The following is a 16,156-nucleotide window of genomic DNA, read 5'->3' on the forward strand; positions in this document are numbered from 1 at the left end:
AATTTTAAAGCCTCCTGTTAGGCCATCATCTACATGGCATAGCCCTGAATTTTCCAATGCGCAGCTCTTTGCAAAAGAGAGATATTGGCAAGGAAAAGCTGTCTTGTACCTTTGCATTTTTCTCCCAAACGAAGGACACTAGAAAGAAAATTTTAAAGCCTCCTGTTAGGCCATCATCTACACGGCATAGCCCTGAATTTTCCAATGCGCAGCTCTTTGCAAAAGAGAGATATTGGCAAGGAAAAGCTGTCTTGTACCATTGGATTTTTCTCCCAAACGAAGGACACTAGAATGAAAATTTTAAAGCCTCCTGTTAGTGCTTCATCTACACGGTATAGCCCTGAATTTTCCAATGCGTAGCTCTTTGCAAAAGAGAGATATTGGCAAGGAAAAGCTGTCTTGTACCTTTGCATTTTTCTCACAAACGAAGGACACTAGAAAGAAAATTTTAAAGCCTCCTGTTAGGCCATCATCTACACGGCATAGCCCTGAATTTTCCAATGCGCAGCTCTTTGCAAAAGAGAGATATTGGCAAGGAAAAGCTGTCTTGTACCTTTGCATTTTTCTCCCAAACGAAGGACACTAGAAAGAAATTTTTAAAGCCTCCTGTTAGGCCATCATCTACACGGCATTGCCCTGAATTTTCCAATGCGCAGCTCTTTGCAAAAGAGAGATATTGGCAAGGAAAAGCTGTCTTGTACCTTTGCATTTTTCTCCCAAACGAAGGACACTAGAAAGAAAATTTTAAAGCCTCCTGTTAGGCCATCATCTACACGGCATAGCCCTGAATTTTCCATTGCGCAGCTCTTTGCAAAAGAGAGATATTGGCAAGGAAAAGCTGTCTTGTACCATTGGATTTTTCTCCCAAACGAAGGACACTAGAATGAAAATTTTAAAGCCTCCTGTTAGTGCTTCATCTACACGGTATATCCCTGAATTTTCCAATGCGTAGCTCTTTGCAAAAGAGAGATATTGGCAAGGAAAAGCTGTCTTGTACCTTTGCATTTTTCTCCCAAACGAAGGACACTAGAAAGAAAATTTTAAAGCCTCCTGTTAGGCCATCATCTACACGGCATAGCCCTGAATTTTCCAATGCGCAGCTCTTTGCAAAAGAGAGATATTGGCAAGGAAAAGCTGTCTTGTACCTTTGCATTTTTCTCCCAAACGAAGGACACTAGAAATAAAATTTTAAAGCCTCCTGTTAGGCCATCATCTACACGGCATAGCCCTGAATTTTCCAATGCGCAGCTCTTTGCAAAAGAGAGATATTGGCAAGGAAAAGCTGTCTTGTACCTTTGCATTTTTCTCCCAAACGAAGGACACTAGAAAGAAAATTTTAAAGCCTCCTGTTAGGGCTTCATCTACACGGTATAGCCCTGAATTTTCCAATGCGCAGCTCTTTGCAAAAGAGAGATATTGGCAAGGAAAATCTGTCTTGTACTTTTTCATTTTTCTCCCAAACGAAGGACACTAGAAAGAAAATTTTAAAGCCTCCTGTTAGGCCATCATCTACACGGTATAGCCCTGAATTTTCCAATGCGCAGCTCTTTGCAAAAGAGAGATATTGGCAAGGAAAAGCTGTCTTGCACCTTTGCATTTTTCTCCCAAACGAAGGACACTAGAAAGAAAATTTTAAAGCCTCCTGTTAGGCCATCATCTACCCGGCATAGCCCTGAATTTTCCAATACGCAGCTCTTTGCAAAAGAGAGATATTGGCAAGGAAAAGCTGTCTTGTACCTTTGCATTTTTCTCCCAAACGAAGGACACTAGAAAGAAAATTTTAAAGCCTCCTGTTAGGGCTTCATCTACACGGTATAGCCCTGAATTTTCCAATGCGCAGCTCTTTGCAAAAGAGAGATATTGGCAAGGAAAAGCTGTCTTGTACCTTTGCATTTTTCTCCCAAACGAAGGACACTAGAAAGAAAATTTTAAAGCCTCCTGTTAGGCCATCATCTACATGGCATAGCCCTGAATTTTCCAATGCGCAGCTCTTTGCAAAAGAGAGATATTGGCAAGGAAAAGCTGTCTTGTACCTTTGCATTTTTCTCCCAAACGAAGGACACTAGAAAGAAAATTTTAAAGCCTCCTGTTAGGCCATCATCTACACGGCATAGCCCTGAATTTTCCAATGCGCAGCTCTTTGCAAAAGAGAGATATTGGCAAGGAAAAGCTGTCTTGTACCATTGGATTTTTCTCCCAAACGAAGGACACTAGAATGAAAATTTTAAAGCCTCCTGTTAGTGCTTCATCTACACGGTATAGCCCTGAATTTTCCAATGCGTAGCTCTTTGCAAAAGAGAGATATTGGCAAGGAAAAGCTGTCTTGTACCTTTGCATTTTTCTCCCAAACGAAGGACACAAGAAATAAAATTTTAAAGCCTCCTGTTAGGCCATCATCTACACGGCATAGCCCTGAATTTTCCAATGCGCAGCTCTTTGCAAAAGAGAGATATTGGCAAGGAAAAGCTGTCTTGTACCTTTGCATTTTTCTCCCAAACGAAGGACACTAAAAAGAAAATTTTAAAGCCTCCTGTTAGGCCATCATCTACACGGCATAGCCCTGAATTTTCCAATGCGCAGCTCTTTGCAAAAGAGAGATATTGGCAAGGAAAAGCTGTCTTGTACTTTTGCATTTTTCTCCCAAACGAAGGACACTAGAAAGAAAATTTCAAAGCCTCCTGTTAGGCCATCATCTACACGGCATAGCCCTGAATTTTCCAATGCGCAGCTCTTTGCAAAAGAGAGATATTGGCAAGGAAAAGCTGTCTTGTACCATTGGATTTTTCTCCCAAACGAAGGACACTAGAATGAAAATTTTAAAGCCTCCTGTTAGGCCATCATCTACACGGCATAGCCCTGAATTTTCCAATGCGCAGCTCTTTGCAAAAGAGAGATATTGGCAAGGAAAAGCTGTCTTGTACCTTTGCATTTTTCTCCCAAACGAAGGACACTAAAAAGAAAATTTTAAAGCCTCCTGTTAGGCCATCATCTACACGGCATAGCCCTGAATTTTCCAATGCGCAGCTCTTTGCAAAAGAGAGATATTGGCAAGGAAAAGCTGTCTTGTACTTTTGCATTTTTCTCCCAAACGAAGGACACTAGAAAGAAAATTTCAAAGCCTCCTGTTAGGCCATCATCTACACGGCATAGCCCTGAATTTTCCAATGCGCAGCTCTTTGCAAAAGAGAGATATTGGCAAGGAAAAGCTGTCTTGTACCTTTGCATTTTTCTCCCAAACGAAGGACACTAGAAAGAAAATTTTAAAGCCTCCTGTTAGGCCATCATCTACACGGCATAGCCCTGAATTTTCCAATGCGCAGCTCTTTGCAAAAGAGAGATATTGGCAAGGAAAAGCTGTCTTGTACCTTTGCATTTTTCTCCCAAACGAAGGACACTAGAAAGAAAATTTTAAAGCCTCCTGTTAGGGCTTCAACTACACGGTATAGCCCTGAATTTTCCAATGCGCAGCTCTTTGCAAAAGAGAGATATTGGCAAGGAAAAGCTGTCTTGTACTTTTGCATTTTTCTCCCAAACGAAGGACACTAGAAAGAAAATTTTAAAGCCTCCTGTTAGGCCATCATCTACACGACATAGTCCTGAATTTTCCAATGCGCAGCTCTTTGCAAAAGAGAGATATTGGCAAGGAAAAGCTGTCTTGTACCTTTGCATTTTTCTCCCAAACGAAGGACACTAGAATGAAAATTTTAAAGCCTCCTGTTAGTGCTTCATCTACACGGTATAGCCCTGAATTTTCCAATGCGCAGCTCTTTGCAAAAGAGAGATATTGGCAAGGAAAAGCTGTCTTGTACCTTTGCATTTTTCTCCCAAACGAAGGACACTAGAAAGAAAATTTTAAAGCCTCCTGTTAGGCCATCATCTACACGGCATAGCCCTGAATTTTCCAATACGCAGCTCTTTGCAAAAGAGAGATATTGGCAAGGAAAAGCTGTCTTGCACCTTTGCATTTTTATCCCAAACGAAGGACACTAGAAAGAAAATTTTAAAGCCTCCTGTTAGGCCATCATCTACCCGGCATAGCCCTGAATTTTCCAATACGCAGCTCTTTGCAAAAGAGAGATATTGGCAAGGAAAAGCTGTCTTGTACCTTTGCATTTTTCTCCCAAACGAAGGACACTAGAAAGAAAATTTTAAAGCCTCCTGTTAGGCCATCATCTACATGGCATAGCCCTGAATTTTCCAATGCGCAGCTCTTTGCAAAAGAGAGATATTGGCAAGGAAAAGCTGTCTTGTACCTTTGCATTTTTCTCCCAAACGAAGGACACTAGAAAGAAAATTTTAAAGCCTCCTGTTAGGCCATCATCTACACGGCATAGCCCTGAATTTTCCAATGCACAGCTCTCTGCAAAAGAGAGATATTGGCAAGGAAAAGCTGTCTTGTACCATTGGATTTTTCTCCCAAACGAAGGACACTAGAATGAAAATTTTAAAGCCTCCTGTTAGTGCTTCATCTACACGGTATTGCCCTGAATTTTCCAATGCGTAGCTCTTTGCAAAAGAGAGATATTGGCAAGGAAAAGCTGTCTTGTACCTTTGCATTTTTCTCACAAACGAAGGACACTAGAAAGAAAATTTTAAAGCCTCCTGTTAGGCCATCATCTACACGGCATAGCCCTGAATTTTCCAATGCGCAGCTCTTTGCAAAAGAGAGATATTGGCAAGGAAAAGCTGTCTTGTACCTTTGCATTTTTCTCCCAAACGAAGGACACTAGAAAGAAAATTTTAAAGCCTCCTGTTAGGCCATCATCTACACGGCATAGCCCTGAATTTTCCAATGCGCAGCTCTTTGCAAAAGAGAGATATTGGCAAGGAAAAGCTGTCTTGTACCATTGGATTTTTCTCCCAAACGAAGGACACTAGAATGAAAATTTTAAAGCCTCCTGTTAGTGCTTCATCTACACGGTATAGCCCTGAATTTTCCAATGCGCAGCTCTTTGCAAAAGAGAGATATTGGCAAGGAAAAGCTGTCTTGTACCTTTGCATTTTTCTCCCAAACGAAGGACACTAGAAAGAAAATTTTAAAGCCTCCTGTTAGGCCATCATCTACACGGCATAGCCCTGAATTTTCCAATGCGCAGCTCTTTGCAAAAGAGAGATATTGGCAAGGAAAAGCTGTCTTGTACCTTTGCATTTTTCTCCCAAACGAAGGACACTAGAATGAAAATTTTAAAGCCTCCTGTTAGTGCTTCATCTACACGGTATAGCCCTGAATTTTCCAATGCGCAGCTCTTTGCAAAAGAGAGATATTGGCAAGGAAAAGCTGTAGTGTACCATTGGATTTTTCTCCCAAACGAAGGACACTAGAATGAAAATTTTAAAGCCTCCTGTCAGTGCTTCATCTACACGGTATAGCCCTGAATTTTCCAATGCGCAGCTCTTTGCAAAAGAGAGATATTGGCAAGGAAAAGCTGTCTTGTACCTTTGCATTTTTCTCCCAAACGAAGGACACTAGAAAGAAAATTTTAAAGCCTCCTGTTAGGCCATCATCTACACGGCATAGCCCTGAATTTTCCAATGCGCAGCTCTTTGCAAAAGAGAGATATTGGCAAGGAAAAGCTGTCTTGTACCTTTGCATTTTTCTCCCAAACGAAGGACACTAGAAAGAAAATTTTAAAGCCTCCTGTTAGGGCTTCATCTACACGGTATAGCCCTGAATTTTCCAATGCGCAGCTCTTTGCAAAAGAGAGATATTGGCAAGGAAAAGCTGTCTTGCACCTTTGCATTTTTCTCCCAAACGAAGGACACTAGAAAGAAAATTTTAAAGCCTCCTGTTAGGCCATCATCTACCCGGCATAGCCCTGAATTTTCCAATACGCAGCTCTTTGCAAAAGAGAGATATTGGCAAGGAAAAGCTGTCTTGTACCTTTGCATTTTTCTCCCAAACGAAGGACACTAGAAAGAAAATTTTAAAGCCTCCTGTTAGGCCATCATCTACATGGCATAGCCCTGAATTTTCCAATGCGCAGCTCTTTGCAAAAGAGAGATATTGGCAAGGAAAAGCTGTCTTGTACCTTTGCATTTTTCTCCCAAACGAAGGACACTAGAAAGAAAATTTTAAAGCCTCCTGTTAGGCCATCATCTACACGGCATAGCCCTGAATTTTCCAATGCGCAGCTCTTTGCAAAAGAGAGATATTGGCAAGGAAAAGCTGTCTTGTACCATTGGATTTTTCTCCCAAACGAAGGACACTAGAATGAAAATTTTAAAGCCTCCTGTTAGTGCTTCATCTACACGGTATAGCCCTGAATTTTCCAATGCGTAGCTCTTTGCAAAAGAGAGATATTGGCAAGGAAAAGCTGTCTTGTACCTTTGCATTTTTCTCACAAACGAAGGACACTAGAAATAAAATTTTAAAGCCTCCTGTTAGGCCATCATCTACACGGCATAGCCCTGAATTTTCCAATGCGCAGCTCTTTGCAAAAGAGAGATATTGGCAAGGAAAAGCTGTCTTGTACCTTTGCATTTTTCTCCCAAACGAAGGACACTAGAAAGAAAATTTTAAAGCCTCCTGTTAGGCCATCATCTACACGGCATAGCCCTGAATTTTCCAATGCGCAGCTCTTTGCAAAAGAGAGATATTGGCAAGGAAAAGCTGTCTTGTACCATTGGATTTTTCTCCCAAACGAAGGACACTAGAATGAAAATTTTAAAGCCTCCTGTTAGTGCTTCATTTACACGGTATAGCCCTGAATTTTCCAATGCGTAGCTCTTTGCAAGAGAGATATTGGCAAGGAAAAGCTGTCTTGTACCTTTGCATTTTTCTCCCAAACGAAGGACACTAGAAATAAAATTTTAAAGCCTCCTGTTAGGCCATCATCTACACGGCATAGCCCTGAATTTTCCAATGCGCAGCTCTTTGCAAAAGAGAGATATTGGCAAGGAAAAGCTGTCTTGTACCTTTGCATTTTTCTCCCAAACGAAGGACACTAGAAAGAAAATTTTAAAGCCTCCTGTTAGGCCATCATCTACACGGCATAGCCCTGAATTTTCCAATGCGCAGCTCTTTGCAAAAGAGAGATATTGGCAAGGAAAAGCTGTCTTGTACCTTTGCATTTTTCTCCCAAACGAAGGACACTAGAAAGAAAATTTTAAAGCCTCCTGTTAGGCCATCATCTACACGGCATAGCCCTGAATTTTCCAATGCGCAGCTCTTTGCAAAAGAGAGATATTGGCAAGGAAAAGCTGTCTTGTACCATTGGATTTTTCTCCCAAACGAAGGACACTAGAATGAAAATTTTAAAGCCTCCTGTTAGTGCTTTATCTACACGGTATAGCCCTGAATTTTCCAATGCGTAGCTCTTTGCAAAATAGAGATATTGGCAAGGAAAAGCTGTCTTGTACCTTTGCATTTTTCTCCCAAACGAAGGACACTAGAATGAAAATTTTAAAGCCTCCTGTTAGTGCTTCATCTACACGGTATAGCCCTGAATTTTCCAATGCGTAGCTCTTTGCAAAAGAGAGATATTGGCAAGGGAAAGCTGTCTTGTACCTTTGCATTTTTCTCCCAAACGAAGGACACTAGAATGAAAATTTTAAAGCCTCCTGTTAGGGCTTCATCTACATGGCATAGCCCTGAATTTTCCAATGCGCAGCTCTTTGCAAAAGAGAGATATTGGCAAGGAAAAGCTGTCTTGTACCTTTGCATTTTTCTCCCAAACGAAGGACACTAGAAAGAAAATTTTAAAGCCTCCTGTTAGGCCATCATCTACACGGCATAGCCCTGAATTTTCCAATGCGCAGCTCTTTGCAAAAGAGAGATATTGGCAAGGAAAAGCTGTCTTGTACCATTGGATTTTTCTCCCAAACGAAGGACACTAGAATGAAAATTTTAAAGCCTCCTGTTAGTGCTTCATCTACACGGTATAGCCCTGAATTTTCCAATGCGTAGCTCTTTGCAAAAGAGAGATATTGGCAAGGAAAAGCTGTCTTGTACCTTTGCATTTTTCTCCCAAACGAAGGACACAAGAAATAAAATTTTAAAGCCTCCTGTTAGGCCATCATCTACACGGCATAGCCCTGAATTTTCCAATGCGCAGCTCTTTGCAAAAGAGAGATATTGGCAAGGAAAAGCTGTCTTGTACCTTTGCATTTTTCTCCCAAACGAAGGACACTAGAAAGAAAATTTTAAAGCCTCCTGTTAGGCCATCATCTACACGGCATAGCCCTGAATTTTCCAATGCGCAGCTCTTTGCAAAAGAGAGATATTGGCAAGGAAAAGCTGTCTTGTACTTTTGCATTTTTCTCCCAAACGAAGGACACTAGAAAGAAAATTTCAAAGCCTCCTGTTAGGCCATCATCTACACGGCATAGCCCTGAATTTTCCAATGCGCAGCTCTTTGCAAAAGAGAGATATTGGCAAGGAAAAGCTGTCTTGTACCATTGGATTTTTCTCCCAAACGAAGGACACTAGAATGAAAATTTTAAAGCCTCCTGTTAGTGCTTCATCTACACGGTATAGCCCTGAATTTTCCAATGCGTAGCTCTTTGCAAAAGAGAGATATTGGCAAGGAAAAGCTGTCTTGTACCTTTGCATTTTTCTCCCAAACGAAGGACACTAGAAAGAAAATTTTAAAGCCTCCTGTTAGGCCATCATCTACACGGCATAGCCCTGAATTTTCCAATGCGCAGCTCTTTGCAAAAGAGAGATATTGGCAAGGAAAAGCTGTCTTGTACCTTTGCATTTTTCTCCCAAACGAAGGACACTAGAAAGAAAATTTTAAAGCCTCCTGTTAGGCCATCATCTACACGGCATAGCCCTGAATTTTCCAATGCGCAGCTCTTTGCAAAAGAGAGATATTGGCAAGGAAAAGCTGTCTTGTACCTTTGCATTTTTCTCCCAAACGAAGGACACTAGAAAGAAAATTTTAAAGCCTCCTGTTAGGGCTTCAACTACACGGTATAGCCCTGAATTTTCCAATGCGCAGCTCTTTGCAAAAGAGAGATATTGGCAAGGAAAAGCTGTCTTGTACTTTTGCATTTTTCTCCCAAACGAAGGACACTAGAAAGAAAATTTTAAAGCCTCTTGTTAGGCCATCATCTACACGACATAGCCCTGAATTTTCCAATGCGCAGCTCTTTGCAAAAGAGAGATATTGGCAAGGAAAAGCTGTCTTGTACCTTTGCATTTTTCTCCCAAACGAAGGACACTAGAATGAAAATTTTAAAGCCTCCTGTTAGTGCTTCATCTACACGGTATAGCCCTGAATTTTCCAATGCGCAGCTCTTTGCAAAAGAGAGATATTGGCAAGGAAAAGCTGTCTTGTACCTTTGCATTTTTCTCCCAAACGAAGGACACTAGAAAGAAAATTTTAAAGCCTCCTGTTAGGCCATCATCTACACGGCATAGCCCTGAATTTTCCAATACGCAGCTCTTTGCAAAAGAGAGATATTGGCAAGGAAAAGCTGTCTTGTACCTTTGCATTTTTCTCCCAAACGAAGGACACTAGAATGAAAATTTTAAAGCCTCCTGTTAGTGCTTCATCTACACGGTATAGCCCTGAATTTTCCAATGCGCAGCTCTTTGCAAAAGAGAGATATTGGCAAGGAAAAGCTGTCTTGTACCTTTGCATTTTTCTCCCAAACGAAGGACACTAGAAAGAAAATTTTAAAGCCTCCTGTTAGGCCATCATCTACACGGCATAGCCCTGAATTTTCCAATGCGCAGCTCTTTGCAAAAGAGAGATATTGGCAAGGGAAAGCTGTCTTGTACCTTTGCATTTTTCTCCCAAACGAAGGACACTAGAATGAAAAATTTAAAGCCTCCTGTTAGGGCTTCATCTACATGGCATAGCCCTGAATTTTCCAATGCGCAGCTCTTTGCAAAAGAGAGATATTGGCAAGGAAAAGCTGTCTTGTACCTTTGCATTTTTCTCCCAAACGAAGGACACTAGAAAGAAAATTTTAAAGCCTCCTGTTAGGGCTTCATCTACACGGTATAGCCCTGAATTTTCCAATGCGCAGCTCTTTGCAAAAGAGAGATATTGGCAAGGAAAAGCTGTCTTGCACCTTTGCATTTTTATCCCAAACGAAGGACACTAGAAAGAAAATTTTAAAGCCTCCTGTTAGGCCATCATCTACCCGGCATAGCCCTGAATTTTCCAATACGCAGCTCTTTGCAAAAGAGAGATATTGGCAAGGAAAAGCTGTCTTGTACCTTTGCATTTTTCTCCCAAACGAAGGACACTAGAAAGAAAATTTTAAAGCCTCCTGTTAGGCCATCATCTACATGGCATAGCCCTGAATTTTCCAATGCGCAGATCTTTGCAAAAGAGAGATATTGGCAAGGAAAAGCTGTCTTGTACCTTTGCATTTTTCTCCCAAACGAAGGACACTAGAAAGAAAATTTTAAAGCCTCCTGTTAGGCCATCATCTACACGGCATAGCCCTGAATTTTCCAATGCGCAGCTCTTTGCAAAAGAGAGATATTGGCAAGGAAAAGCTGTCTTGTACCATTGGATTTTTCTCCCAAACGAAGGACACTAGAATGAAAATTTTAAAGCCTCCTGTTAGTGCTTCATCTACACGGTATAGCCCTGAATTTTCCAATGCGCAGCTCTTTGCAAAAGAGAGATATTGGCAAGGAAAAGCTGTCTTATACCATTGGATTTTTCTCCCAAACGAAGGACACTAGAATGAGAATTTTAAAGCCTCCTGTTAGTGCTTCATCTACACGGTATAGCCCTGAATTTTCCAATGCGCAGCTCTTTGCAAAAGAGAGATATTGGCAAGGAAAAGCTGTCTTGTACCTTTGCATTTTTCTCCCAAACGAAGGACACTAGAAAGAAAATTTTAAAGCCTCCTGTTAGGCCATCATCTACACGGCATAGCCCTGAATTTTCCAATGCGCAGCTCTTTGCAAAAGAGAGATATTGGCAAGGGAAAGCTGTCTTGTACCTTTGCATTTTTCTCCCAAACGAAGGACACTAGAATGAAAATTTTAAAGCCTCCTGTTAGGGCTTCATCTACATGGCATAGCCCTGAATTTTCCAATGCGCAGCTCTTTGCAAAAGAGAGATATTGGCAAGGAAAAGCTGTCTTGTACCTTTGCATTTTTCTCCCAAACGAAGGACACTAGAAAGAAAATTTTAAAGCCTCCTGTTAGGGCTTCATCTACACGGTATAGCCCTGAATTTTCCAATGCGCAGCTCTTTGCAAAAGAGAGATATTGGCAAGGAAAAGCTGTCTTGCACCTTTGCATTTTTATCCCAAACGAAGGACACTAGAAAGAAAATTTTAAAGCCTCCTGTTAGGCCATCATCTACCCGGCATAGCCCTGAATTTTCCAATACGCAGCTCTTTGCAAAAGAGAGATATTGGCAAGGAAAAGCTGTCTTGTACCTTTGCATTTTTCTCCCAAACGAAGGACACTAGAAAGAAAATTTTAAAGCCTCCTGTTAGGCCATCATCTACATGGCATAGCCCTGAATTTTCCAATGCGCAGCTCTTTGCAAAAGAGAGATATTGGCAAGGAAAAGCTGTCTTGTACCTTTGCATTTTTCTCCCAAACGAAGGACACTAGAAAGAAAATTTTAAAGCCTCCTGTTAGGCCATCATCTACACGGCATAGCCCTGAATTTTCCAATGCGCAGCTCTTTGCAAAAGAGAGATATTGGCAAGGAAAAGCTGTCTTGTACCATTGGATTTTTCTCCCAAACGAAGGACACTAGAATGAAAATTTTAAAGCCTCCTGTTAGTGCTTCATCTACACGGTATAGCCCTGAATTTTCCAATGCGTAGCTCTTTGCAAAAGAGAGATATTGGCAAGGAAAAGCTGTCTTGTACCTTTGCATTTTTCTCACAAACGAAGGACACTAGAAAGAAAATTTTAAAGCCTCCTGTTAGGCCATCATCTACACGGCATAGCCCTGAATTTTCCAATGCGCAGCTCTTTGCAAAAGAGAGATATTGGCAAGGAAAAGCTGTCTTGTACCTTTGCATTTTTCTCCCAAACGAAGGACACTAGAAAGAAATTTTTAAAGCCTCCTGTTAGGCCATCATCTACACGGCATTGCCCTGAATTTTCCAATGCGCAGCTCTTTGCAAAAGAGAGATATTGGCAAGGAAAAGCTGTCTTGTACCTTTGCATTTTTCTCCCAAACGAAGGACACTAGAAAGAAAATTTTAAAGCCTCCTGTTAGGCCATCATCTACACGGCATAGCCCTGAATTTTCCATTGCGCAGCTCTTTGCAAAAGAGAGATATTGGCAAGGAAAAGCTGTCTTGTACCATTGGATTTTTCTCCCAAACGAAGGACACTAGAATGAAAATTTTAAAGCCTCCTGTTAGTGCTTCATCTACACGGTATATCCCTGAATTTTCCAATGCGTAGCTCTTTGCAAAAGAGAGATATTGGCAAGGAAAAGCTGTCTTGTACCTTTGCATTTTTCTCCCAAACGAAGGACACTAGAAAGAAAATTTTAAAGCCTCCTGTTAGGCCATCATCTACACGGCATAGCCCTGAATTTTCCAATGCGCAGCTCTTTGCAAAAGAGAGATATTGGCAAGGAAAAGCTGTCTTGTACCTTTGCATTTTTCTCCCAAACGAAGGACACTAGAAATAAAATTTTAAAGCCTCCTGTTAGGCCATCATCTACACGGCATAGCCCTGAATTTTCCAATGCGCAGCTCTTTGCAAAAGAGAGATATTGGCAAGGAAAAGCTGTCTTGTACCTTTGCATTTTTCTCCCAAACGAAGGACACTAGAAAGAAAATTTTAAAGCCTCCTGTTAGGGCTTCATCTACACGGTATAGCCCTGAATTTTCCAATGCGCAGCTCTTTGCAAAAGAGAGATATTGGCAAGGAAAATCTGTCTTGTACTTTTTCATTTTTCTCCCAAACGAAGGACACTAGAAAGAAAATTTTAAAGCCTCCTGTTAGGCCATCATCTACACGGTATAGCCCTGAATTTTCCAATGCGCAGCTCTTTGCAAAAGAGAGATATTGGCAAGGAAAAGCTGTCTTGCACCTTTGCATTTTTCTCCCAAACGAAGGACACTAGAAAGAAAATTTTAAAGCCTCCTGTTAGGCCATCATCTACCCGGCATAGCCCTGAATTTTCCAATACGCAGCTCTTTGCAAAAGAGAGATATTGGCAAGGAAAAGCTGTCTTGTACCTTTGCATTTTTCTCCCAAACGAAGGACACTAGAAAGAAAATTTTAAAGCCTCCTGTTAGGGCTTCATCTACACGGTATAGCCCTGAATTTTCCAATGCGCAGCTCTTTGCAAAAGAGAGATATTGGCAAGGAAAAGCTGTCTTGTACCTTTGCATTTTTCTCCCAAACGAAGGACACTAGAAAGAAAATTTTAAAGCCTCCTGTTAGGCCATCATCTACATGGCATAGCCCTGAATTTTCCAATGCGCAGCTCTTTGCAAAAGAGAGATATTGGCAAGGAAAAGCTGTCTTGTACCTTTGCATTTTTCTCCCAAACGAAGGACACTAGAAAGAAAATTTTAAAGCCTCCTGTTAGGCCATCATCTACACGGCATAGCCCTGAATTTTCCAATGCGCAGCTCTTTGCAAAAGAGAGATATTGGCAAGGAAAAGCTGTCTTGTACCATTGGATTTTTCTCCCAAACGAAGGACACTAGAATGAAAATTTTAAAGCCTCCTGTTAGTGCTTCATCTACACGGTATAGCCCTGAATTTTCCAATGCGTAGCTCTTTGCAAAAGAGAGATATTGGCAAGGAAAAGCTGTCTTGTACCTTTGCATTTTTCTCCCAAACGAAGGACACAAGAAATAAAATTTTAAAGCCTCCTGTTAGGCCATCATCTACACGGCATAGCCCTGAATTTTCCAATGCGCAGCTCTTTGCAAAAGAGAGATATTGGCAAGGAAAAGCTGTCTTGTACCTTTGCATTTTTCTCCCAAACGAAGGACACTAGAAAGAAAATTTTAAAGCCTCCTGTTAGGCCATCATCTACACGGCATAGCCCTGAATTTTCCAATGCGCAGCTCTTTGCAAAAGAGAGATATTGGCAAGGAAAAGCTGTCTTGTACTTTTGCATTTTTCTCCCAAACGAAGGACACTAGAAAGAAAATTTCAAAGCCTCCTGTTAGGCCATCATCTACACGGCATAGCCCTGAATTTTCCAATGCGCAGCTCTTTGCAAAAGAGAGATATTGGCAAGGAAAAGCTGTCTTGTACCATTGGATTTTTCTCCCAAACGAAGGACACTAGAATGAAAATTTTAAAGCCTCCTGTTAGTGCTTCATCTACACGGTATAGCCCTGAATTTTCCAATGCGTAGCTCTTTGCAAAAGAGAGATATTGGCAAGGAAAAGCTGTCTTGTACCTTTGCATTTTTCTCCCAAACGAAGGACACTAGAAAGAAAATTTTAAAGCCTCCTGTTAGGCCATCATCTACACGGCATAGCCCTGAATTTTCCAATGCGCAGCTCTTTGCAAAAGAGAGATATTGGCAAGGAAAAGCTGTCTTGTACCTTTGCATTTTTCTCCCAAACGAAGGACACTAGAAAGAAAATTTTAAAGCCTCCTGTTAGGCCATCATCTACACGGCATAGCCCTGAATTTTCCAATGCGCAGCTCTTTGCAAAAGAGAGATATTGGCAAGGAAAAGCTGTCTTGTACCTTTGCATTTTTCTCCCAAACGAAGGACACTAGAAAGAAAATTTTAAAGCCTCCTGTTAGGGCTTCAACTACACGGTATAGCCCTGAATTTTCCAATGCGCAGCTCTTTGCAAAAGAGAGATATTGGCAAGGAAAAGCTGTCTTGTACTTTTGCATTTTTCTCCCAAACGAAGGACACTAGAAAGAAAATTTTAAAGCCTCCTGTTAGGCCATCATCTACACGACATAGTCCTGAATTTTCCAATGCGCAGCTCTTTGCAAAAGAGAGATATTGGCAAGGAAAAGCTGTCTTGTACCTTTGCATTTTTCTCCCAAACGAAGGACACTAGAATGAAAATTTTAAAGCCTCCTGTTAGTGCTTCATCTACACGGTATAGCCCTGAATTTTCCAATGCGCAGCTCTTTGCAAAAGAGAGATATTGGCAAGGAAAAGCTGTCTTGTACCTTTGCCTTTTTCTCCCAAACGAAGGACACTAGAAAGAAAATTTTAAAGCCTCCTGTTAGGCCATCATCTACACGGCATAGCCCTGAATTTTCCAATACGCAGCTCTTTGCAAAAGAGAGATATTGGCAAGGAAAAGCTGTCTTGTACCTTTGCATTTTTCTCCCAAACGAAGGACACTAGAATGAAAATTTTAAAGCCTCCTGTTAGGCCATCATCTACACGGCATAGCCCTGAATTTTCCAATGCGCAGCTCTTTGCAAAAGAGAGATATTGGCAAGGAAAAGCTGTCTTGTACCTTTGCATTTTTCTCCCAAACGAAGGACACTAGAAAGAAAATTTTAAAGCCTCCTGTTAGGCCATCATCTACACGGCATAGCCCTGAATTTTCCAATGCGCAGCTCTTTGCAAAAGAGAGATATTGGCAAGGAAAAGCTGTCTTGTACTTTTGCATTTTTCTCCCAAACGAAGGACACTAGAAAGAAAATTTCAAAGCCTCCTGTTAGGCCATCATCTACACGGCATAGCCCTGAATTTTCCAATGCGCAGCTCTTTGCAAAAGAGAGATATTGGCAAGGAAAAGCTTTCTTGTACCATTGGATTTTTCTCCCAAACGAAGGACACTAGAATGAAAATTTTAAAGCCTCCTGTTAGTGCTTCATCTACACGGTATAGCCCTGAATTTTCCAATGCGTAGCTCTTTGCAAAAGAGAGATATTGGCAAGGAAAAGCTGTCTTGTACCTTTGCATTTTTCTCCCAAACGAAGGACACTAGAAAGAAAATTTTAAAGCCTCCTGTTAGGCCATCATCTACACGGCATAGCCCTGAATTTTCCAATGCGCAGCTCTTTGCAAAAGAGAGATATTGGCAAGGAAAAGCTGTCTTGTACCTTTGCATTTTTCTCCCAAACGAAGGACACTAGAAAGAAAATTTTAAAGCCTCCTGTTAGGCCATCATCTACACGGCATAGCCCTGAATTTTCCAATGCGCAGCTCTTTGCAAAAGAGAGATATTGGCAAGGAAAAGCTGTCTTGTACCTTTGCATTTTTCTCCCAAACGAAGGACACTAGAAAGAAAATTTTAAAGCCTCCTGTTAGGGCTT

The sequence above is a fragment of the Pseudophryne corroboree genome, chromosome 8 (assembly GCF_028390025.1).
Source record: "Pseudophryne corroboree isolate aPseCor3 chromosome 8, aPseCor3.hap2, whole genome shotgun sequence".
Lineage (NCBI taxonomy): Eukaryota > Metazoa > Chordata > Amphibia > Anura > Myobatrachidae > Pseudophryne > Pseudophryne corroboree.